The sequence below is a fragment of the Acipenser ruthenus genome, chromosome 27, assembly GCF_902713425.1.
Source record: "Acipenser ruthenus chromosome 27, fAciRut3.2 maternal haplotype, whole genome shotgun sequence".
In the NCBI taxonomy this organism is placed as follows: Eukaryota; Metazoa; Chordata; class Actinopteri; order Acipenseriformes; family Acipenseridae; genus Acipenser; species Acipenser ruthenus.
Window position 1 is genome coordinate 5,447,240 of NC_081215.1, and position 27,491 is coordinate 5,474,730.

General features: G+C 40.0%; 1 long non-coding RNA gene across 1 annotated transcript; it reads right to left on the reverse strand.

The window, feature by feature from the left end:
• Positions 1-7,244: 7,244 nt before the first annotated feature.
• On the reverse strand, positions 7,245-15,132 carry LOC131701839 (uncharacterized). The gene is made up of 3 exons (XR_009309059.1): positions 15,031-15,132; positions 14,688-14,847; positions 7,245-7,287 (listed from the first exon to the last, which is right to left on the reverse strand). It is a non-coding gene; the product is annotated as an uncharacterized LOC131701839 (long non-coding RNA).
• Positions 15,133-27,491: the final 12,359 nt, after the last annotated feature.

The window sequence follows — 27,491 nt, forward strand, 5'->3', positions numbered from 1 at the left end:
ATGCATTTGCCTTTCAATTACTGCCCATGTGAGATCTACGTAAGAAATTGAAGTGCATGACAGCAGGGATAGAAATAGGACTCCTATTGCATAGCAGTTTCACCCACTCCAGGTTTTACTACAAGCTTGATTAGCCCCAGTGTATAGGTGACAAGCTCAGGTGTGTCTTATTTCACTCATAGTGAAAACAGGAATGGATCAAACAGCTATGAAATGTGAGCCTTATTTCCATCCCCGGATTGATTTATGGAATTATTTCATTATCTTCGAGGCTCTGAAAGCTTTGCTGCAGCTGCAGTTTCCCTTAAACAACCAAATGTTTGTTTAAAAATCTCCCTAGTTTATAAGTAGAATGTCAGACAAAACTGTTTGGGATAGAGGTAAGAGATTATGGCAGCCAGTAACAAACACTTTAATCTGTAGCTGACCTGGAGTACATTTACTAAGCATTAGAATTCCAATGTATGTATCTGGTTTGTGTTGCATTTCTAAACTCCTTTCCCAAGGCGTGGTGCTCCCTAATATTCTTCCTGCAATATCTAGAGGGATATGTAACTAACTGAGTTAAATGAAGTGGTGACGACACTTAAAATTTTGCTTGCCTGCTATTAATGACCAGCTGACAGTGTAATGAGCTTAGGGGCACGACCTGTACAAGTAATTTGGCAGAGAGAGAAAACAGACAGGAGCCACCAAATAGAATCCATAGGACCTGCTATCATACGCACAGTGGGGCAGAAGAATAAGCAGTTATAAATAACGAGGGATACAGTAGCTCATGCTAGGACCAATTAATCTCATTCATTCCCACAGTCGACCATCCTTATATTGGACTGTAAAAACTCCACACATGTTCTAGCAGGTAGAAAGGGCAGGCCATGCTGTCAGCCATTGAATAGTCGTTGGTTTTCCACAATGACAAATCCTATGTACAGAAAAAGAGAGATTGCCGTTTCAGGTGGGGTTATAATTACTGTCACAGATACTGTATCGGTTAATATGAAATATGGGGTTCTGGGGTCCTAGGACCCCATGATAAAATATTGAGGTTCACAGCAAATTAAAGTACATTCCCACCTAAATGAGAGTCAAATAGCTTCTTGAAAAGATCCGTACTGGCACTAACCAATAATGTAGTCTAACAAAAAAACTGAGGTTCAATTAATGAAACTGACTGATTTAAACAAGACCGTCATAGTCTCTCCAGTGGGAGTCCACAGATCAATGTTTCGATATCACTTTTAATTCAAATGAAACCAAATCAAATATTTAGTTTTTCAAAACTAAACTACAAATACAAATGATTGTTTCACCTGTCAGAGTCTCTCCCACCTGCAGCCCTAACACCTTTGTTAATTGATTAATTGGGAAATGCCTTACCATACTACATTTTGCAATGCGGTACATACACCACATATGATGGAGAACAAGGTTCCAGGGTAGGTGTCATGTTTATGCATATAAAACAGCTTTGTATTTCATGCCCCACATGGTGATAGTGGTAAAAAGAATACAATTTTGATGACATTTGATCTCATTTTTCTCCACGTTGGGGATGACCAAGTGTGGCAATGCGCCCCGCCCCTGTGTGCATTTATGTGTTGTGTGTTGCGTGCGTGTGTAAATGTTGGTGTATGGATTGGTACACGGGATATAAACGGGTCTGTGTTTCACGTGTGATTTAAAAAGTGTAGATTTGTATTTAGGCACGAGGAGGGCACAAATCACTTCACGTGCTGGTTAAAAGTAATATGTGAGCACGGGGTTGCACAGAATTAATTCACGTGCTGGGATTCAAGTGAATAATTAATTAGTAATTGAATCCCAGCACAACAGTATATATAGATGCACGTTTCATTCAGTCAGGGTTAGGTGTTCAGTGAGTGGAGAACGGGATTGGAGACGGAGGTAATAATAATAATAATAATAATAAGAATAATAATAATAGTTAAGTGTTTTCACTCACCGTGTTTTGTCTGTGTAGTCCGTTTTGTTTGTCTCTTTATTTTGGCGTGTAGTGCCGTCTCCATTGTTTCTGTGTTTCAAACCTTTTATTTTCTGAGCTGTTTTATTAAATGCTGAGCGAAACCATTCGCTCAGCTCCACCAAACTCCAAGTGTCTGTCTGTTTACTTCCTGCTTCTGGTCTGACGCCACCCACTCCGGCCGTCTTTGTGACACGTGGTGTCATCGTGGGATAATAGCGCCTCCAAGCGTCAGACCAGGAGAGGGGGTTTTGTGAAAAAAAAAAAATATATGGCAGAAGACGCCATCAAAGTGCGGGACTGGATGCTGGAAAATGCTGGGCAGGAGGCCCAGTCTATCCCAGTAGTCGTCCGGTTCCTGCAGTTTATGGATAGGGAACGATGGGAGGCTTATGCAAGGGAACAGACCGTAAGCACCTGGGAGGAAGGTGTGGGGTTGGTCCTCAGCTACCTGGTGGCAATTATAAGTGGAACAGCAGCCCAGGTAGCAGGTCCACCAGCAGAGGAAGAATGCCTGCTGTCCCCATCTCCACCAGCAGAGGAAGAATGCCTGCTGGTTTTGCGTCCACAGCCCAAGCGGGAGGAGCCAGAGCGTCCACAGCCCGAGCGGGAGGAGCCAGAGCGTCCACAGCCCGAGCGGGAGGAGCCAGAGCGTCCACAGCCCGAGCGGGAGGAGCCTGAGCGTCCACAGCCCGAAGAGAGGGAAGTCGGGGCTTCCACAGCCCCAGGACCCAAGCTGCCAGCAGAGGGAGAATGCCTGCTGGTTCCACCTCCACCAGCAGAGGGAGAATGCCTGCTGGTTTCCCCGTCAAAGGCGGAGCCGCACCAGTTCCCTGCAAGAGAGGCAGAGCAGCACCAGTCTCCTGGAAAAGGGGGAGACTACACGCTGCTCCCACCTCCATTGGCAGGAGACTACACGCTGCTCCCACCTTCACCGGCAGGAGCAGAGCAGCCGGAGCTGCCTCTGCCTCCGCCACCTACACCGGCAGGAGCAGAGCAGCCGGAGCTGCCTCTGCCACCTACACCGGCAGGAGCAGAGCAGCCGGAGCTGCCTCTGCCACTTCCAGGAGCAGAGGAGCAGGAGCTGCCTCTGCCTCTGCCACTGCCAGAAGCAGAGACAGCAGGAGCTGTCTCTGCTTCCCGTACCTCCACCACAGGGAGTACGGTGGCCGGAGCCCCAGAAAGGGGAGCTGTCGGCCACGAAGAAGGGGGAGGAGGTCTGGAGACCACCAACCCCAGCAGCAGTTTCGCTGCCGGAGATCGTGGGGGAGGTCAGGAGACCTGCTCCCACTGCAGCTTCTTTGCTGCTGGAAGTACTGTGGTCGGAGCCCCACCAAAGGGAGCTCCCGGCTACAAAGACAGGGGGAGAGGTCAGGAGACCACTTTCCCCAGCAGCAGTTTCGCTGCAGGAATGGACCAGCATGCTGTCAGCCGTGCCACTACCGGCAGGGGTGCTGACAGCATGGCCAGCCATGGGCCCACTGAAGCCTCCCTTCCCAGCCCGAGACTTTGGCCTGGACTGCTGGATTTTTAAGGGGGGAGGTGGCCGTTGAGGCCATGTGTGCTGCGCACAAGGGGGGGTATATGTGGCAATGCGCCCCGCCCCTGTGTGCATTTATGTGTTGTGTGTTGCGTGCGTGTGTAAATGTTGGTGTATGGATTGGTACACGGGATATAAACGGGTCTGTGTTTCACGTGTGATTTAAAAAGTGTAGATTTGTATTTAGGCACGAGGAGGGCACAAATCACTTCACGTGCTGGTTAAAAGTAATATGTGAGCACGGAGTTGCACAGAATTAATTCACGTGCTGGGATTCAAGTGAATAATTAATTAGTAATTGAATCCCAGCACAACAGTATATAGATGCACGTTTCATTCAGTCGGGGTTAGGTGTTCAGTGAGTGGAGAACGGGATTGGAGACGGAGGTAATAATAATAATAATAATAATAAGAATAATAATAATAGTTAAGTGTTTTCACTCACCGTGTTTTGTCTGTGTAGTCCGTTTTGTTTGTCTCTTTATTTTGGCGTGCAGTGCCGTGTCCAGTGTTTTTGTGTTTCAAACCTTTTATTTTCTGTGCTGTTTTATTAAATGCTGAGCGAAACCATTCGCTCAGCTCCACCAAACTCCAAGTGTCTGTCTGTTTACTTCCTGCTTCTGGTCTGACGCCACCCACTCCGGCCGTCTTTGTGACACCGAGACAAAAAAGTAAGCGATTTATAATGGTCACTGGGCTACACCCCAACAAACTGTTTCAGAGAATGCAGGGTTGGTTTGAGATCAGTCAGATTTTCATTGCAATGCAGCCGCTGAACTGGAAAGGCTAGCACAGTAACTCTTTTCTGTTACTGACCTCTGCCTTATCTTTAAGTTGAGAATTGAAAAAGTTACTAATCCCTCTGAAGGCGGTCTTCCAAGCTGATTGAGCAGCATTGCCGGGCTCTCTGGAGTAATCAGTGCCACACAAAGAAGTACAACCCGAGAGGTGTCACGCTTGGGTACACCTCATTCAGATTCACCTTTAAATTCAATAGCCCCTCGAAGGCAAGTGAGAAAAGGTAAAGGGAAATTCTCTTTTGAATTACTTAAAAGAGAAATTTGGTACGACTATGAAATTTTACCTAATGTATTCGCCTGGTTTGTATGCGCTTTGTATGGCATTTTCTGTTTTAGTCATCATGTCCTGGTGGCTTTTTAAAACTTGGAAACAAAACACTGCTGAGGCAGCAAAAAGGTATCTCTCTATTCCATCTGGTTCAGCATTAACCTGCCTCCCAGTAACAATCTAATAAATACATCAGTAAGAAATAGCACATCAAATAATCATGGTACATTATTCACCCACTGGGTTTTGCAGAGGGACAGGTTAATGGTAACACTCTGGTGTACCAATTGTACTTAGTAAGAAGATATAAGATATAAATTACAATTATATCACAAGTATTATTATTATTATTATTTATTTCTTAGCAGATGCCCTTATCCAGGGCGACTTACAATCGTAAGCAAATACATTTCAAGTGTTACAATACAAGTAATACAATAAGAGCAAGAATACAATAACTTTTGTTCAAGCAAGGTACAAGTGTGACAACCCACAATTCAATAATACAGCAGATAATAGTGATAGTTACATCAGGATATGATTAAATAGTGATAGTTACATCAAGATGTGTTTAAATACAAAGTACTACAGGTTAAACACTTGGCAGATTACAGTATTCTGAAGTACAGGATTAAATGCAGTAAAATAGGGGGCAGATAAGAGCAAAATAAAGCACATTTACATGAAGGGTGATAGTGTCCCAGGATACAAACAGAGGAGTTCTACAGGTGCTCTTTGAAGAGGTGAGTCTTAAGGAGGCGCCGGAATGTGGTCAGGGACTGGGCAGTCCTGACATCTGTAGGAAGGTCATTCCACCACTGCGGAACAAGGGTGGAGAAGGAGCGGGCTCTGGAGGCAGGGGAGCGTAGCGGAGGTAGAGCTAGTCTTCTAGTGCAGGCGGAATGGAGAGGTCGAGTGGGGGTGTAGGGAGAGATGAGGGTCTGGAGGTAGCTGGGTGCAGTCTGGTCAAGGCATCTGTAGGCTAGTACAAGAGTCTTGAACTGGATGCGAGCGGTGATCGGGAGCCAGTGGAGCGAGCGGAGTAGTGGAGTAGCGTGGGCAAAGCGAGGCAGAGAGAACACCAGGCGGGCAGCAGAGTTCTGGATGAGCTGGAGCGGACGGGTGGCGGACGCAGGGAGGCCAGCCAGGAGGGAGTTGCAGTAGTCTAGGCGGGAGAGTACCAGGGCCTGGACCAGGAGCTGGGTAGCATAGTTGGTGAGGAAGGGTCGGATTCTTCGGATGTTGCTCAGGAAGAATCGGCAAGTGCGTGCCAGAGTGATGTGCTGGGAATAAGAGAGGCAGGGGTCCAGGGTGACTCCAAGGTTCTTAGCGGAGGAAGAGGGAGAGAGTGTGGTAGATTCCAGAGGAACAGAGATAGAGAGATCAGAGGAGGGGGAGGAGGAGGGAAAGAAAAGGAGGTCAGATTTAGAGAGTAGTAGAAGTGAATTATCTGGTATTGGCTACCTACAAAATGATCAGTCATGTCCAATCACTTCAATTTATATGATACTACTCCAAGTGCCTTTTTCTGTCTGCATAGCTTTTGATTGAGCAAAACAATTTAGTATTAGTATTAAAATGTTTAATTTCTTTCGAGTTCCTAGAAAATAAGCTCTTATTATATTTAGCTTTATGATGTGATCCATTAAGAAATACATGTATGATTAATACTCTGCCCTCCTTGACAATTATGCTCAATACATAATCCATCATGGGGGCCTTCAATCATTCTATTCAATTAGGATTGTGTAATTCTATTGAATGATATGCTTTTGATCAAATAAAAGTGCCTGGTATGAAGTATGATAACTGAAATTGGCATTAGAAATTGAAACACAAAACCTTATTCAATTAAAAAAAGAGCTTAAGCAGAATGTAATTTATAACTCTTACAATGACCTGCTTACCCTTTGAATCCCTGTGTAACCCACAGACTCCCAATGAAATTTTATATTATTTGTACACTGGCTTGTCCAATGATCTCTGCAATGTTTACAGTGTCATGGGATAACCTTGCTCCTTTACAAAACAATTTAAAAGAGTAAGCAGTGTACAGTTATTTTTTAAAGCCCACTTTTCTTATGACTCTGAATGGCTAAAATGTTTTGTTTTTCATTTGTATCAGTCTGGGATAAGGCGTGTGGCAGAGACATTAAAACAATTAGGCTTTTAATGGTCTGTGTGAAAAAGGAATGGGGTGATACCTTTGCTGGGGGCTCAGTGGTGGTGCATGCTGTTGCAGCTTCCCTGAAAACTGCATTTACTGTGTACTGGCTGTGAATGAATAAAACATGGATGCCAGTACTATTTTTTTTCAAACACAAGCACACTCTCTCTGTCTCTGTCTCTCTCACTCGCTCTCTCTCTGTCTCTGTCTCTGTCTGTCTGTCTCTCTCTCTGTCCCTGTCTCTGTCTCTCTCTTAGCAGACTTCTATATTATTTTATAATGTGCTTTGAGCAGCTCTTCAGTTCTAGTTACCTGCCATAGATGTAATGTAGGCTAGATCAGCCAGTGGGTGTCTTTATCTTAGTTAACTGCTGTTGTTGCAGCTCCACCAAGGCATGGAATCCCACTCTGCCTCACATGTGAAAGGGTTGACTTCTCAATCATGTGACAAGGCCAACAAAAAAGGGATAGGAAACTCAGGTTTACCTTTTTACTGCATCCGCGGGCGATTATTTCATGCAGAGCAGCCTAAAAAACAAAACAGTAAACACCTGTCAAAACTGACACAAAGGGTCTGGAACCTTGCTGTTGTACATGACAAACCTGAAAGAAAAAAAAATGAACAGTCTCATTCTCTGGCTTTCAGCGCCACCAGACAGTGGCAGGTCATGTCTTTCCCGCTCAACGCTTCCAGCACCTTGTCAACCAATGTTAAAGTGGACAGCTCCTACTGTCAGTGCTCACTCTTACTCTCCCAAATGCTGTCTGTCTGGCTCTGCTTGCAGTAAGATATATAGGGATGGAGACCCTTAATACATGAATGGGTCACTGTTCACAAAAGGGATACATTTCACATTCCTATGAGGCAGACAGACAAGTAGAGACAGATTCCAGTTTATCTTAAAAATACAACCTCAAATACTATATTCAACCTGACAGCAACTTGGTATGGGTGCGAACTGTTGCGGTTGTCTTAATGTATTCATCTTGCTTAGATCCACTTTGTACTGTGTATCGTTTTCTGTTGCAGTTATCACAGCACATTTTTAAGAAGTAACCTCAAATTGGTTCCCAGTTCAGCTGGCACACCAGAATGTAACCATTAACCTGTCCCCCGGCAATGCCAGTATGTGCAAATATACATCAGTAAAAAATGAAGAATTACAACTGGAAATTGCCCTGGAAATGAAGGAAGATATTCCAGCCTGCGGTGTACAGGTAATTTTCAAGGTGATTAACAATAATGAGCTTTGTCAATTATACAAATGTGCCAAGGAAAGTACAAACATTGCAAGGTGATCAATATGTTAAAACTCCACAGCCAGGCAGACCAGGCTTCATTGATTTTCAAATACGAGTTCACACTCTTTAGACCTCTTTATCTCCTTACTCTGAAATAGGAAAACTAAGCTAATAGAAGGACAAAGAAGAGTTTAAAATGCACGAAAGCTGCACGTTTCATATACTTCAGAAACGGCACTGTATTAAAAGGAAGGCACTGAAATACTTGGAGCTATAAAATAATTCAGTAAATCTTGAAATGCAGTTCTTGGGAAACCTGTTTGAACTTCATATTTTTCTAAGCTTGGCTCTTTATGTAACCAGCTACACAGCTAAAATATAAAATACTGTAGCTCCTATTCCTGGTTACTTGGAATCATGGAAAACACATGGAGAAATATATAAAAAGATAATATATTTGGAAATGTATTTAGAAATACTGTATAGTTAGAAGCATACATATGTTGAAATATAAAAAATGGCCTCTATAACATATTGCAATGTCTATTTTGAAAGGATGCTGAAATATATGGGGATATAAAACAGAATATATTGCACTACACCGCATATATTATGTAAACAGGAATACAATAAATTGCGATATATATGAAATATATTTTTAGTGCTTTGAATTAAATATACTGCACTAGTTTTCTATTCCATGTGGGACAGTCATGTTACAAAATAATGTGCAGTGATAGGATATAATATGTTAAAGTATTTAGAACCACATGGTAAAAACAGCCATTAGTACAAGCTTATTCTGTGTGTTCCCTGTCATTCCCTTTGTTAATTCTCTTCTGGTCTAAATCCGTTGTTCTTTTCAAATGAGCTGCATGAAGAGTTTTTTTTTTCCCCAACGGTTTGGCTTCCAACAGCTTTTAGATTAAACACTCAAAAATGCAAACTAATGAGAACTTTCAAAATAACGGCAAATGAGAGGCACATTTTTCAAAACCCACTCACACTCTGCATTTCATATTGGTCCATTCCCCGCTGGTTCTACTTAACTTTGATGTACGTCTGAAATAAATACTCCAATTACATCCCTTTGCTCTTCTTTTTACACATACACACACAATTTCTATTCCTCTAAGTGGATCAACTCTGAGATTGCAGGTCAAGACAGATGTCTCCAAGTACACTCAATTATCTCTCTTGTTCTAGCTATTATGTGACAGCTGCTTTGGGTTTACCTTAATAAAGGCTCTGGATGTATGTGGTCTGATACACTACTTCTGCTCTTTGTCCTGATTGAACAGAATTCAGCAGTAAGCACTTGTGAATCAGTATTTCTGATTTAGTCATCCAAGCTGTACCATAATCACAGGGTATTGTGATTCAGAATCCCAGTGAAAGCAAATGACAGATTTCACATATATAATGCAAAATAATAATTTCTTCATTCCCATTTTAAAAGCGTAATTAATAATACCAGATGGCTTGTACGTACAGTATTTACAAGGACTTCTATCTATCTATCTATCTATCTATCTATATATATATATATATATATATATATATATATATATATATATATATATATATATAAATATATATAAGTATTTAATTAATTGAAATTAGAAAGACTCAAATGATTGAAACGTCATATAAAGGTAACATACCTTTGATCTTGTGATTTATGATACAACTCTTTCTTATTTTATGATAATTTACTCTAATCATATATATATGGTATAATATATTTTAATATAACCAATCAGCTATTCTAGTCAAAGAGAGTCATACCTTATTTCTGAGAAATACTGTTTAGGCTTTTTCAGGTACACAAACTTCAGATCAAAGAATTTCCATCTTGTATACCCAAAGGTGTTTTTTTTTTTTTTATGAAAGGAAACAGGTAGTATTGTTAAGCAAAAAAACAAACACAGAAGTCATTTGTTCTAGTAACTTAAATTAGACAAAACAGGATTTGAAAAAAATCTCCTCCGAGTTATAAAAGACCGGATTCATAAAAAAATGTATAACCTGTTTTTAAAAGCATGATGACTAAATATTAGTTTAAATTGACTTAAAGAGACTTAAAGAGATATACCATCTACATGTTCCTAGTATTGTTTCTGCTTAGATCAGTATTTAAGACAAATACATTAAAATCTATTTAATTATTCAAATCCAGGACCCTTGCTATATAATGCATGCTATATAATCCTGGTATACTTGGAGACAACCATCACCCATGCTAAAAACCTTGAGAGAAGACCGATTGCTGCACACCCAATGCGGCTTATCACTTAAATATAGACAGAGTAAAGTATATATTTTATAAACATGATATAGTATTGTATATCCCCACACAATCAGAGTCAGAAAAGGGTCAGTACTTTATCTTTGTAGTAAGGTTATTGATCGTTTCACAGACCTGAAATGTGGTGGATGAGCAGTAATACCTCAGAGTGCTGTCTGAAGGTTTCTTTGCGTACTTGCTGTTGACAGAGTTGGGCAGACAACACAACTATCCGTGACATAACAACAAAGAGAAACAAACACCTGTCAGAAAACAGACTCACCACTACACATAGGAATAGCTGGAAAATATCTGAGCGTTTTTCATCTGTTTTTTATTTGTGTTTTACCCAGTGGTTAACCGATAAAGTTTGTCAGTATTTTTAGTATTGTTACCCATTTTGGGATAACACATATTCCTGATACTTACCTATGTCTGAAAATACATCATTGCAATGTATTCAACTGGACGAGTTTGGTTTTTCAAAATTAATTTTTGAATAAAAATGATTTATGTTTTCCTTTCTCGACAGACCTGAAACAAGCTGGTGTAGATAGGAAGCTTGTGTCCAAACAGCTGAAAGACAGTTGGAGAATGTACACAAACTAGACTGCCAACGGGGTCTGCATTCTTTCTGAAGTAGAGAGCACAGAACTCTAAACTCTAGAACTATGCAGTAAAGAATGTAACCACAACAGTGGCGTACTATGGCTTTAAATCTTTAACCCTGATAAGGTGCTTAATTTCTTCTGCTGGTCACATATTCTGCTCTTTATAGCTTTATCTGAGCTGCTCGCTTTGCTGGTGTCATGGGAAATCAGTCTGACCAGTGGAGTTTATCCCCTCCCCTGAAAGTTAGAGTAACCCTTCTCTGACTGGAATCCAGAGCTCCCATTTAAACACTCAACTGGAAAGCTTGTTAAACCCTGAAGGAAAGCTATGCATCTGAAATCAGGCTCTATACATTTCTCCTTCGTGCCATGGCTCCCTGCTCCAAACTTGTCTTTCATAAGACTTGACACCAACACAAGCTGTATTGTAGCTGGCAATTCTGCGGGTTTCGTGTGTCTCCAATGAAAAGCTGCTCTCCACTCATCCACCTTCAATCATTCACCTTCAGTCTCTTTGCTCTAACACAGTGTCTGATACAAAGCATCTGAATACATCATTCTACTGTATGCCACTGTCAGCCCTCTTTTCATAAAGTACTATCAAAAAGACTAGAGCACACAACATCTACAATGACTAGGCACTGTTGCTGTGGTTCAATCATAAGGGTCAATGATTGTATCTGCCTGCTAACACTTTCATATTTTGACATACCAACAGTATCTCAATGGTATGAACCAATTTACATTAGTAATACATTGCAGTACCAGACAGAGTACCAGCAAATCAGGGCTGATCTGCAGTATATTGCAAATCCATGTGATGAAAGGAATGAGGGATCTTATACAAGTTTACCAAGGTAAGTTTGCTTGTTAAGTTTGCATTTTTTTGTAATGATTTTCCTACAGTTATATTATGCATTTACCATACTGTAGTTTACCAAATGTTTTTTTTTTATGTGCTTTAACATACCTATCTGTACTTTACAATGTTTCCCTGTGCTTTCCCATACTTTCACTACGCTTTTACTGTGGGAAACTTTTATAAGAGCCTGATGTGCCATCACACCCCTATAGTTTGAATGCTTGTGTAGCTTAGGAGGTGAAGCAGCTAGGAACCCAATCTTTCACCTCCACAATCAGGATCGCCTCCACAAAATCAATGCTTTCACTGCTCAGGATAAGGCTAATCCAACTACAGCTTTTGAAAGGGAGAATATATCTCCTGTAGGTATTAACTTAATACACCGCTTTGTCTTAGTGCTCAATACATTCCCTAGACAACGGAGACTAAAATGGTACTAATTAGCACTACAAGACTGTTGAAAAATGATCCTAAATGAACTGCATTTTAAACCCCTTTGTCATTTTTATAATTTCAAAATTAGTCTTCAGCTGTGCACATTTAGGAGATAGGCGTAATGATCAATTGGTGCATTTTAAATGGAGACATGCACACTGTGGAACATCTCAACCTCAGTGAATTTAGCAAGTATGCAGGATCTGCACAATGCAGAAATCTATACTGTTTCTTTAGAAAAAAACCTCATTTTTACTGCAAAACATTTTTTTTGTCAGATTCAGCATGATGTTCGGCTTGCTACATGTCTATGATCTGAAATTTCACAGATTACATTGTATGTGTTATAATTTGGTTTATTGGCAGGGCAGTTACTTAACCAGTTCAAGTTATAAAGCAATGTGATTGTACAGTACGACCATTCATACGATTCATTGATGCTATGCACAAGCTGTTATCTTTTAGCCTAACCCCATTTTTCCCATGTTCATGTTGAAAAATGTGTCAATGATGGAAGTTTAATTATATGAGCTGTTGTGACTGGCTGCCATTCAGTTGGTACACTGTATGTAATGGTATGTATTATGTGGTGCTGTGCTGTGTTTAGCTGTTGTATAATGCAATGCAATGTGTGCAATACAAGGTCTGCAGCAGAATTAATAAAATACACAAAATATAACCCTGTGATAAATTTAAAGCCAAAAAAAGGACCAGCAGACTGAGGCAGAATTAAAGTTACAAAATTATTCAAACCACCATAACCTTAGATGGAGCTTTGTGTGCTTTAAATTGCAGTGAAGCAAATTAAAACAGTCACCTCGTCCTTGATTTTTCTTCTATTTCATCAGTAAAGGCTGGAGATCCTGTCTATGTTATTGAGCAGCACTTTAATTGCACGTTATTACAATGCCTTAACAGCAAGTATCAAAGTATAGAAACATTTTACTGAATTTTTGAAGTTTAATGATTCCTAAAGTTCTATTATGTGTCAAAGTTGTACTGAATTGTATTCTTTGATGATTTTCAAAGTTTGGTATATGGTACGTTTAATTTCAGTATTTCATTACATTAACTGTAGGTGTTAAAGTTTTACTGAATTGCATTAATTTAATGATTTGTAAAGCTTTGTAATTCTGTATGCTTAATGTGATAGAGTAGGTTACTAGCTATATAGCCTCAGTAGGTACTTGTGTACTAAGTACTTGTGTATGTTAACTTTATTCTATACATTATTAAAGGTACAGTAATTGTTATTAACATACAAATTGATTATGCAAACTAGTATTGGTCCCAAAAAGTTTGGATAATTGACTCTATACTGTATTTTACTCAATTTTTTTTTTAAGTTACAGAATGAGAAATAAATATCTATTGACAACAAATCAAAATATTGTGCAACTTCGAACAGAGAGGGAGTAATGTTGATCCCATAAATACGATTGCCTGTAGCTGACTGAATGTGGCAGTTTCTGTGTTAGACGTGCATCAGGAAACATTTAACTGTAGTGCGATTGGTCTCCACTACGTTCAGTCAAACAGAGGTTTGAGGACCACACAGTAGAGGTTGATTGCCACCATCAGAAAACGGAACTTGTAGAGTGGCCAACCAAAATGTCTTTTTAACAGGCATTTTTCATCTTGAATAAATGTACACTTTGGATAAAAGCTTTTAACTAACCCCTAATCATTAGTGCACTGTACCTGATCACAGGGGAGCCCATAGAAATGTATACTATGATTCATTTACACAGCCATGCTTTGCCCATTCCTTCACAATGCATCTACCATTTACTTCTGCGTGCATTACCATGCATGCCTACCACACGTTGCTCCGATTTTACACAACAAAAAGTTTAGAAATGGCAAGCCTTCCCCTTGTGCCCATGCTATCAAGACAGTACACTGTAATTTTCCGGTCAGTTCACAGGCCTGGAGAGTGGAAATCTCGGGGCCTCGATTGCACTTCAGCAGCATACAATACGAGTGCTCATTCAGGAGTCATTAACTTTCCAGCCACACCGAGCTGAGGCGGCCGTCTGAGAAGCAGGCACTCTGTCAGTTAACCCAGAGCATTTCATTAACTTTCTCATTTCTGGACCAATCAGGAAACTGTCTTCCATTCTGCTCTGGAGCCCGTCCCTTATGAGATGTTGCGCATACCATTTCTTTCCAAATGCAAACTGTCTGTTCATGGTTATGTGGTGCTGCTGACTTCCAGGACAAACTGGAACCCTGGCCAGTACTCAATAGGCATCCCATGGGCCAAATGTGGTCTGCAACAACCTTGTGTGTAGGCTCAATTCAGATTCTACTGGAATTTTGGACTCTGAGTCATGAATCTCAAATTTGAGTCTGATGCCCACAGGGCTCTGATACTAAGACTGTCCAGGCACATGCCACAGCCAGCATCCTTCACATGTTCCAGCCAATGATATTACCAATGCAAACAAACTGCAGGATAAAATGGCTTCAGTGGCTGCTGAAATGTTACCTCAATATAGAGAGTTTCCTGATTAACTTCACAATGGGCTGCCAGGAGGCAGGGTAGTAGTAATGAATTGGATCTCTCTCCCAATCTCCTCTGGTATCACTGATGGACTCTGACAAGGACAACCAGGTTTCTATTTGGCTTACTCTCAGCTGTTCTCGTGCTAAAAATACAGAAACAGGGATACAAAAAAACAAGCAAACATTTTCATTGGGGTTTTTGTAAAGCAGTTACGGTCCCTGAAAACCATGCAAAAATAGTAACAGGAAAACAATGGTGTAGCAGGGTCACGGAGAGAAAGCGACTCAGAGGCAAGGAAGCTACAGTGTAAAGCACAAACGCTCACCTTAATAAACAAAATAACACAAAAACAGGAACAAAGGAACAGGCACAAGGGCCAAAATAAAAGTTTAACAAAACACAAACACAATGTCAGGCTGGGCATTCGCAGAACACCAAACATTCACATACTCCTCACTCAGACAGAGGATTTTATGCAGATGGCCACTCCCCAATTAGCACCAATTCACACTTAATTGGAGAGTGGCCACACCTGTGATTGCTGGCAGAGACATTAAACCCGGCATGTTTTTCTTATTTGAAAAACTGAAATCGATGAGCAGGTTATCTTTATCTTTTTTAAATATATCTAAAAACGCATATTGATAACTCCATTAGTTTGTTTAATTTTGTGGGTTATTAAGCTCATTGCTTGAATCTAGAATTTAATATTTCACTGAAAACGTTTAATAGTGTGAATCTCGGAAGATAATACACCAAGCCTTCGTATTGCCATGTAACGATGGCCTATCGAGAAATCTATGTGAGTACAGTTATTAATGAGATGCAGGTCTTATTAGGTTTTCATTCTGATAAAACAAAAAAGAATACAATTGAGTAGTGCAGTCAGGGTTGCAATTGAACTACTCCCCAGTAACTGCTGGTACTGCTGTTTTCTTATGGATTCAATAGGAAATCATGTATGAGGCATGAGATATTGTATTGTTATACTTTACATTGTAGGAGCTGTTTCAGGCTGAAGACATTATTGGGGAGGCTGTGTGGGTCAGTGGTTAAAGAAAAAGGCTTGTAACCAGGAGGTTCCTGGTTCAAATCCTGCCTTACTCACTGACACACTATGCAACCTTGAGCAAGTCACTTAACCTCCTTGTGCTCCATCTCTCAGGTGAGACATTGTCGTAAGTGACTCTGCAACTGATGCATAGTTCACACACCCTAGTCTCTGTGAGTCACCTTGGAGAAAGGTGTTTGCTAAATAAATAATTATTGAATGTACTATTTTTACATATTATATATGAAGAATTTAAACACACACACACACACACACACCTATATATATATTTGCATTTTAAACTTTGGTAATAGGCTGCAATAGGCTTGTATGATTGTAGGCAGTATTTGAAACCGAGTGCAAAGACACATTTTCTGAGAGAAATAAACCAACTGTAATGATAGAGAACTAGCAGGAAGTAGCCATTCAATTAATGATGTGCATAGTCTCTTGCTAGTTTTATACCATTAGAGTATATTTATTCATCACTGGAAATGTTGCAAATAGGTCAAGATGTTTACATTTTCTTTTTTGTTATCTGAAACTGGGGAATGGTAAATAGGGCACATATGACTGGAAATAAAAGTGTTAAATCAGGCTGGCTGGCTGTCATACATTTCCCTTCAGCTCCTGGGCTGACTATGTCAGGGCCTGTGGGGGAGTGACCTCCATTTCCATAGCAAGCGGGGGACAGCGAGGGCCCGGTGTCATCGAGCAGCAATCTTGTGGGGATGATTAGAGGCTCCAAGCAGAGATAATGGAGGCTCTGGGTTCATCTCTGTCAGCAGCTACACATACTCACACTTAACGCCACACCAGGGGTTGGTTTGTTCATTCGTTTCTCAAGCTTCTTCGCCCCTGGATATAAACTTGATGGGGTTACCCTCCAGAGCCGCTTGAAGAAAAACCACAGACTGCTTTTCAAGGTGAGGGGTCATGAAAGGAACTTCAGCAGATTACAGCACTTACTGTAACTCGTGGGTTTTGTTTTCCTGACATTTCTTATTGAATTTCTCAGACTCCCCCCTCACAGAATAACAGAGGCATTGCAGTAGTGTCAATTATTCAAATGAACAATGATAGATGAGTGCAGGTACAATGTAAAATGGTACCCCAGTGGTAACCTTTTCATTTTTTGACATGCAAATGGCATCACAATATGAATCACTACACACACTGGTAATTGTAGTAACATGGTGGTACCATGCAGGTCCCAGGCAGGGAGTTTGTATCAGGACCATCTATTGTGTTGTTATTGCTGGTAAAGCTGTAATCCCCACTCAAGGTTCTGAAAAGGTTGCAAAGAGTAATACTGCTTCACACATTGTGTTGGCCAATGCAATAATCAACATTTTATATTCCATAAATGTAACTGACATCACAAATGTCTTCTCCGCTAGAAATGTATTTCTGTTGTTGTTTCTCTGTTTGGCCTTATTTACAAGGTTTTATCTGGTGTACAGTAGCCAACGAATTGCCTTTAGCACAGTCCCTTGGTTCTACTGCACAGAAGGTCGTCTGGAAATGGGGTTGAACCTTGTTTCAGCACCACTTAGGGATCACTCCTCTCCATGGTTTGAGACAGTTTAGTTCCCTTGCAGAATTTGAACCAGGTCCCTGAAGTGAAGGTCTACAGTATGTCCTGGTCAAGGATGTTTTCACTGCACTACCCCTGGCTCTTCCTGGAAGTGGTGGCCCCATTTGCAGAGGCCAATCCCAAACATGGCCGGGTTTCTGTCAGCCCCATTCACTGCTACAAGACTCACCTTTGAGGTGTTTTAAAATAACTGGTATCAAGATCTCAAAGAGTGTGTTTGCGTTGACAGCCATGCCCATTCCATTATGGCATGGAAGTGACAGCCTGCTGGCTGCAGGCAGAGTGGCAGTTAATACAGGGTTCAATTTGACTTGACTGGACCTTTTTGAACAATGGAACTTTTCATTAAATCTCTCTGTGCAAGTCAATCAATTAAGCTCAAAAACACCAAACAACCTTTCTAATTACCCATTGAATTCAGTATTTTAAAAGAGAAAACACATCTTTGGGCCAGATAATACTTTAAAGAGTAAACCTCCTTTTTGGTTTACTCTTCACGATTGAAATAACCAGATGGAGATTTACCTATTTGTCTGCTAAATCTGTGTTTTAATTGCGACAGCATAAGGTAGCACACATGGGCATCACACGCCTATTAACAATTTTCCACCCTGAACCCCCGTACTGAGGAATCATCTGCGTTCTCTCCAGAGATCAAGGAGACATACTGATTACATCTTGTGGTGGTTTCATTTTTGGAGGTTTAAAAACACAATACAGGAGTTAGGTGGGGCAGATAGGAGCCTTGTGTTCAGCAGACGGGGTGTTCAGGTCAGGATTGAGGTACACTGTCTCGCTAGCAGAGCTGTAAGGCTCTCATGGTGCCTGCATGGTGTCTTCCTCTTCCTCACCTTTCATGACTAATAGAGTCACCAGCCTAATTTAAGAAACATAATTAAAATGACAGAGTGAGACTCCTTCAAGAAAGGAAATGACAATGCATTTTAAATATCACTCATTTGGATGTTCTCAACTTGGCATCTCTGAAATTAATTCAATACATAATCAAAAACATAGTACATCTGATTGGAAAATCGCAGGGTCTCATCTGGAGAACTCTCAAAAACTAGATCTTCAAGGAATTTACCCAAAGGAGCGTTTCTTCACAGCCTTTTCTCCCAATTTGACATATACAATTATTTTTAGGCACAACTCGGGAGTGGAGAAGACGAGCACACGCTGTCCTCCGAAGTGTGTGCCGTCAGCCAACCGCTTTTTTTTCACACTGTAGACTCACCGTGCAGCCACCTCAGAGCTACAGCATCAGAGGACAACGCAGCTCTGGGCAGCTTACAGGCAAGCCCGCAGTCGCCCGGCCAGACTACAGGGGTCGCTGGTGCACGGTGAGCCGAGGACACCCTGGCCGACACCCTGGCTGATGGTGAAAATAGAGTGTCTTTTCAGGAAAGCATTAAAATATTTAGGAATATTTGTGTTATAATAATTCTAGAGAAAATGATCAATTTTGAATTCAGCAACGCTATTTTGTCTGCTTACATTTTCAAAGCTATTTTTTACCATGAAAACATATAGACCTATTTATAACGAACCATACCAAAATTGCCGACCACAGTGTGTCAAACCAGGGTCTAAGTTTTAATTACTATACAGGACAGGGATTCATTTAGTTTAGTTTTCAGTGTTTTATTTTGCATCCTCTGTTCCCATTTGTTTTGGTGTACATCTCCTATATGCTGCCACTGCTGGTAGCGTCTCATGGTTTTCCCTTTTATTTGGTACAAATAAATCCTGCGTGCCTGAGTGTTGTGTCAACACCACTTCTGTGTCTCTTCCAATCTGTTAGCAGATAACCCACACTCCCTATCACCCCGTACCCATCCCTATTGAAGAAAATGGTGAGCCATGCTGGACAAAAAAGCCACAGGGGCAAGAGTCCCACAGGTGATCACAAAAATAAATAAATAAAAAGTCTTTCCCTAGGGATCTTCTGTCTGCTTCGGCAGCTAACACCTCAGTGAGAGAAGCACAAACATATGTTTTCCCAGTTAGCCTGAAATTGATTATTTGGCTCATTAAGTTGACCAAAAGGTGAAAGAGACTGCAAGGCAAGCTAGGAGTTCGGAGTTTTATAGGCATTTAATTTGTGGCCAGATTGTAAATCAAAGCCTCTGTGTTCTCAAGCTCTGTCAGGCAGGGCTGCTCTGGCTTTGGCACACAGCCACAAGAAACCATGTCTGATTGTCGCATGCAAAGTGGGCAGTTTGCAGAAAGATTCTCTGGATCAGCAGAGCAAAGTTTCTGAATTTACTGGAACTGTAGGGAGCAAGTGTGCAGTATCAGCAGAGGAAATGGCTACTCTATTTATGGTCAGAAGATTCCCCACAGTATTCAGTTACAGTAGTGAGCACAATGGGCCCCAAGATTTTGTTTGGCCCCTGATGCTTCCTGTAAATGTAGCCACCAGTATTAAGTGCAAGGTTTATACCACTGCATCACTTCATCATTGCACCCCCTCACAGACGCTCTAGGAAAATTATAACACGACTGTCAGAGAATATCAGCTCTTGCAGGGCCGGCTTCACACACAGCAGAAAAGAGATTATTTCACACAGAACAGTGAATCATCTCCCCAGCAGTACTTCTTTAGCTTGATTAGCTGAACCGAAAAAATTGCAGCATGGCAAAGTAATGATTGTTTTCTCATGCATTGCCTTTAAAAATCTAGCATTGAAGCTGTGATAGATATTTCATTTTTGTATTTTTGTATTGTCATTTTTACTGTATTTGCACTTTACAATCCTAAAGCTTTTAATATGCAAGGCATTTTTTAGCTCTACACAGTGGCAATGATATGGCACCATAGTTCTGTATTGCAATAGATTACCAGGGTGTATTGTGTATTCTTATCTTGGTTATTATCTCCCACTGTGATATCGTTCTATCAATAGCTCATACCACTGTAGCGATGACAATTGTCTATTGCATTGGCACTATATAGCCACTGAGGATGTTTTGCAGGTGTTTCCATGTGTTAGTGTAACAGGCAGTGTGTCATGCACTGCTGTTAGGAGTTCTGATCCCTGTCCGTGAGATGAGGTTAAAAGCTCTTTAGCCACACCTGCAAAAGACCTGTCTCTTTTAAGATGGGTAAGATGCTTAATTGCAGTGTGCATGGTTCGTGTTTTACGCCCACCCTCCACCCTGTTGATAGTCTGGCTGCTTTATCATTAATATTCTCTGAAATGTGGATGGATGATATTGATATGTTACACCGCTCAAAGCTTTAAATTGGAACATTCATCAGAGGCATCCTTAGAGGTCTAACTCTTTTATTTGTTTATTTAGCAGACGCCTTTATCCAAGGCGACTTACAGAGACTAGGGTTTGTGAACTATGCATCAGCTGCAGAGTCACTTACAATTACGTCTCACCCGAAAGATGGAGCACAAGGAGGTTAAGTGACTTGCTCAGGGTCACACAATGAGTCAGTGGCTGAGGTGGGATTTGAACCGGGGACCTCCTGGTTGCAAGCCCTTTTCTTTAACCACTGGACCACACAGCCTAACTCTTCCACATACCTGTTTATCTGCAGAGAATGTGCCAGAGACAATTTAAAATGAAAACCATAATGCTCCAGCTGCCTCGCAGGTGATCTAGGGGAAACTGCTGAGCAGCTTCAAGTTCATTAATAGCGTGCACTTGCGTGAAAAATCGTAACATTTGGAACTTTGTTGTCCTTGCTAGCATTTTAAAAAGAGATATGAAACCTCAACAAAAAACAATGGGGTGTGAGTACTTTTAATTTGTAACTGCTTGGTAGAACTTTACAGGGCAAACATATCCATGTAATTACATGGTAATTACATGGTAATTACTAGGTATCTACTCTTATATGTTAAGTACTGATGGTATAAATGAATAATTACAAGGATATGGGTTATGGTGTTACCATGTTATTACATCGGTTAACAAAATTCTGTTTACAAGGTCATTTGATTGCAAAGTAGTTATCAAGTAAGAGCAGGAATCATTGGTCATTATCCTTTTATTACAATGCAATCACATGGCTATTCATGCCCTAATGTACATGCTACCAAAAGCTCTAGAAGGGTTCCCTGTCCATTTTATCAGTTTAGCTACAGGCAATCTTTACATTTTTTTAATGTCAAACCAAATAACTCAGTGCCTTTATTCATTAAAACCAGACAAGACAACTAACCAGAATGCAGTACTGTTCTGACTGAAACACACTGCAGACGAAAGCAGAATACAAAACACAGCTGCAGATAAGAGACACATCCTAATGCCTCTTTTCCACTGCACAACCAAGCTGCGCCAGGGCTGTACCGAGCCCTCACGGTGCGGTTAAGGGGAGCCTGGGTTGTTTTTTCACTGCAGAGCCGAGCCTTGCTACTGACGTCACACGCAACGAAAGACAGTTGTTATTAATTAACTCAGTTTGCCAAAAGATCCACAAAAAAATGGTGTTCAAAAATTAATGGACCAACGGTACAGCTGCATCTTGTATCGCTATATTTTGTAAATATATTTAAGAATGTCTTACTGATTATATCGACTTACTAAAGTTCAATTAGTTCTGTTGAAGGGAAAAAAGAAGGTTTTAAAATATGATTCACCAAAGACAAGGACAGTTATTGTTTTTTCTAGTTGTTTTTTGTTTGGGTGCTTAAAAAAAAGAAGCTGCACGAACGCAACGAGAGCCATAGTTATATGTATGGTACAGCTGTACAGTATTTTATTTGACTATATTTTTGTAAATAAGTTTAGATTTGTTTTATTTTCGCATTGTTTTTCTTTATATTGATATATAATAAAGGTCAACAATGAGAAATTTGGTATAATTTTGTGTTTTTGAGTGTGTGAGTTAAGTGTACCATACCTGGGGTACCACCTGTACCCGTACCATACCGAGCCCTCACAGGTCGGATGTGCCAGTGGATAGGGGGTATAAGTATTTTCTACCAGCAAGACACCACTCTGGCAGCTTGAGCATTAACTAAGTAATCAATCAAGTAGGTTCTTCAGGAAGAACTTAAGAGTTTCAATATTTAATATGGAGTAGACCTTTAGCAATGCCGGCTACCAAAGCACTGTATACTAGAGAGCAGGTGAGGCCAATGGAGTTAAACCTCACAAAGTATCATATCATTATTTCTGAAATAAAAAAATAAAAAAAAACAATTCTCAAACAAGCACTGTAGCCCTGTATAACAGTTTACATTTGCAGTTTCCTCATGGTTGTAGTCTGAATTGACAGTACCATGGTTAACCCTGGTTAGCCATGTTGTTAATATGCTTTACCATACCATTGCTTTACAATGCATACCTATGCTTCACTATGCTTATACTATGCTTTATTACATTTTGCTATGCTTTTACTACTTCAGGAAACAATGTGGAATGTGGCCATTAGTTAGTAAATAAATCATGAAATGGATTTTGCATCCCAGTTAACAAAGTTGCAAATGTGCTTGTGCTGGTCTGCTGATCCACAGGGTTTCAGTTGCATATTAATTGAGTTCCCTGTTAATTTAGACGCTGACATGACTTACAGTACTGCGGTTGATTAAAAACTATATCCCAACATCTGTCACATCAATGCAGCATTTCAACATCTGCTAAAGGGAGAGGGCTGCTGATCGCCAAGGGAGTCAGTGTCTGCGTTCCGTTCGCTTTCAGGTATGATAATCTGCTGTTATAGTATCTTTAGAGAACTTGTCAGAAAACTGTATGTGCTGTGATAAGCATTAAAAAAAAATCAAAAGAACAGTCTGTGTTAGTGGCTCTGCAGTTTGTCTTTGGACAAGAAGAGCTCGAAGAGCATTATTTGAAACAATCTACACCTACCATTCACGTAAATGATGGGTTTCTAATCTAGCACACTGCATTCAATATCAATAACTCAGTTGGAATGATTCAATTAAAATAAACAAACCAACAAACACGTTTTAATACTTTTCGTTTTCAACAATATAAACTATGTGCCACAGTGTTACCAGGGATATAGGAATATACCTATTATTTCCATATTATATAGTAACTGAAGTAAATGTGAAACAAAAAGACAAAGGCTATATTTGACTTGTGAACTGTACCGTAGTGTGAATGATCGATTTCAGCTCCATGTTATTATATGGGTTTATTCATCCAGGTTTAATATTTCACAAAAGGAAATTCTATTAACACTACTTCTGGAAATAATGTGTACAGTTTGTTCTTGACGTAGTCATATTTAACCAAAATGCTATAAATGCTATCGACTGTGTGCCACCAATCCCGTTTAATGTACACATCACAGCCCACCAGAAGGGGTGTAACATCCTGTACACTCTCCAATCATTTATTAATTTTTCAAATTGCTTCCTACCCACCTCATATTCGTATTCCAGTGTGTTTTTTATATGTACATCGAGCGAAGTTGGTGACTCGGGTGTTAGAAATGGATAGATTTGCTACACGAGGTAATGGTTGCGGGGACCAGCACTGGTATTTACATGTACTGGATCGGAGGATGACCCAAAGCCCAAGTGCGTCATTTGTCAGGAGGTTTTGTCAGATGAAACCCTTAAACCTGCAAAATTGAGACTCCATTTATCTGCAAAGCATTCAGAATGTGAAAAAAAATAAACAAAAGAAATGGGAACTTTGCCATTAGCAACTTTCAATGTGCTTCTTCTGAATCAAAGCATATTGAAGTGAATTTGATATTATTTCAATTTATCTATCACCTGCATACTGCTTAACCCAAAATAACCAAGAATGTTGCCTTGTTCTTCAAATAAAAACCAACAGCAATGGTGTAGTGTCTCATAGGGTTTTAAAAATAGTTAATAGACATTCAAAAAGATTGTTACCTTATATACTTACACTGATGAAGGCATTAGCCAGAACATGTATCTACTTGAATTATGGGTGGAGTTACTCAACCTATACCCTGCTGGGATAGACCACAGCTGGATTTCATTATAGTACAGCACTGAGTAATCACCTTCGATTGCATTGGCTATCTACTGAATCTGTGATTATCCCAGAATTAACCCACAAAATAAGTGGTTGATATAAATAAATGCTCTAAAACAACTCCAGTAGGTTGAACAAATTCACACCTTATTTTCTTATATTTCTCAAAATTTAGGATCAAGTGCTATGTGCTCATGTTGAAAATATTGATGTTATCAAAAATGCCATGCCCTTGCCTGTACAATGACCACAGTGCAGTGTTTCAGCATTTCTCTGCCTTTCTGACATTCAAAAGACTCAGAGCTGCGCTTTCCCATTTTTAAACTCTGATGCCCCCTTGAAGTGTTTATCTGAGCCTGTTCCTGCAGTCTCATTTCAATGATCTGTATTATTCTGGTTTAAATCAGGTTCTAGCACTCGCATTTGCCAAAAGGAACACTGACTCCTGAACAAAGTCACTTGGCTGAAGGGACATATGCAGTAGTTGTTATGGTGATAATTAGGAAAGATGCAGCTGCATGTATCTGTCACAGAAACATTTCCAACCTCTAATGACAAAGAAAAGAGCGCACAGGAATCGGAGTGGAAAATGAAGGGTTTCCTTTCTTAGTTTTTAATCGCTGGAACGGAGGGGATCAAAGGAGGTCATTCTCATCAATTAAATAATGCTCTTACAAGGCATCGAAGCAGATTGTATTAGCATCTCACAGAAGAAGAGGAACATTTTTTTCTTGCTTCGCCTGTGATCACAGAACAGAATAATTATTCTCCCTTGAAGTCTTAAGGGGTTTAGAAGGAAATACATTTATTGTATATTTTTTTTCACAATCCAGACAGAATTCAACTCTCTTGACCATTGCTAGAATCCACTGAGTTGCTAGATATTAATTACAGTCTTCAACCATTTCTATAGTGTTGCACATGGAACTGTTAATTATTCTCATAGATTAAAGACTAAGTAGCTTCAAATGTCACTTCATTTCATTTCTTTCTTACGTTTTCCCTAATGTTTTATGGTATTTGCAATCATTCTCAGTGGTCCATTATGATTATTTTTCTCTAAAGTTGCCTTTGGCTTTGAGCTGTCTGCTTGGAAAAATGGCACAGCATAGCTTGCCAACCTCAGCTACTCTTTCTGTTTAAATGTAGAGTAGGTGGGGCTGGCAGAGTTGAAAGGTGCCATTGTCTCATGATTTGAATGGAATGAGGAAGGCATTCCCAGAACCCCAAAACACTTAGATTGATTGCAAAATCATAAAAAAGTTATGGGAATGCATATAAGCAATAACAGTGGCATTTGGAGAAACTCACTAAAGACTATTCATGGTCTACTGTTGTTAGCAGCCACACCTGGATCTGTACCAGAGATTGCTTACTAAACACTGTTTGCAGCCCTTGTAAATAACTGAGAGCCTGAGTGAGTGAGAACGTCCCTGTGTTTTAAGTCTTTGCTGTGGATAATCCAGCCCTCTTACAGTTTGTGTGGTGGATTTTTCAAGTTTTTACCGATCCTTTAAACAGCAGCCTAACTTCAGAAAGGCAAGTAAGCCAATGTGAAAGCTCTATCACATTTGCAAACATATCAGGCAACAAAAAGCTAATCAATTTGCATATTCACACTCAAAAATCTAATCTATTTGCATATTCACACTCAAAAATCTAATCAATTTGCATACTCAAGTGCCGTGTGACAGAGAGAGAAGGAATCTGAGCTGCAAATCTCCCTCCCAACCAGAAAGGGTGCTGTGTAAGGAACAGGGGCACCTGGTTTGGACATTTTATTATTCACCCACCCCACTCCCCTCCTGACATGCCGGAAATCTCTTTTTGACAAACGTATAATTATGGATTTCATTATTTTATGTATTCAGTGTACATGCAGATTTTTTTTGTTGTAACTGCTATAATTAACTCAGTGTCAATCTATCAATGAGGCAAGCTACATGATAGCTTTTATGAAAGTATTCAAATACTTTCCAGCAGTTTTGTATAGGTGCAGTACTTCATATCTTAACTTTTCCAAATAGAAACTAATGTGACAATTTGCTGACCATTTACAGCACTAGCGATAACTCCCAATCTACAGTGCCTGCTTTGACAACAGCTGTGCAGTTCAAATGATTGCATTATTGTAACTTAGTGTGAGTTCCAGCTGCCACTTACTCACACTGAGGTGTGCACCACACTTTCTGCACACTTTACTGAAGACTTAAATCTGTTTATTTAACATTGCTCTGAAATGATGTATTAGCTTTGTATGACACAATGTAAAATGCTATAAACAGACTAATGTTTCCGTGGCAGCATGCGTGGCCCCTGTGTGTGTGCCTTTATTTCACAGCAAGGAGTAAAGAATAAGTTGTGTAGGACTTACTTTACCCCAGTGATTTAACTACAAAAAAAGGGATGCCAAATAGCAGTTCAAGTTAAACGTTGTTTTGTTTATTCCTGAAATAAATAGTACATAACGTTGACACTGCATTTTATTTTTAATTTTTTTTTCATTTCTTGCCATTGCCGTTTCTTCACAGTAAACCATGGCTATAGACACGTTTTCATAAAGTAATAACATGAGGTTTACTTGTGCCTTTTTATAGCTGAACAAGCAAATGAAAACTGAAATTTAACTTTAAACACTTCAGATAAAACAAATGTGGAAATGGCGTTGTAAAGTGAAAGGAGAATAAACTCACCGTTTTGGTTCTCGTTTATTACATTCAACATAAGTTGGGCTGAGAATGACGTGTTTGCCTGTTTTCTGTCCCAAGAGATTCAGGCTCACTCTAAAGCATCACAATGTGTCTTTGACCCAGATTATATTTTGCTCAAGAGCTGCTGTGTTGATCCTGTGTGTTTTTTATATATATATAAATCTCACATATCACAGAGCTCTTTTTCATTTGTCAGTTTTTGAAACTGTCGCGCAAATTGTGATGAGGCAGTAAGTAGGCAGTGATGAGGCAGTAAGTAAGTGCAAGGTATTTTTGTCATTTGTAGAGAATACGAACATCTGATGTTTGTATCCGAATACATGTCAAAAAATATTTAATGAATATTCGGATATTTGTGTCAGCACTAATATCTATCTATCTATCTATCTATCTATCTATCTATCTATCTATCTATCTACCAAAAGTTAGATCAGCTGAAATATCTATACAGGAGTAAGAGCCAGCCTCATCTAGTGATCAAGTTT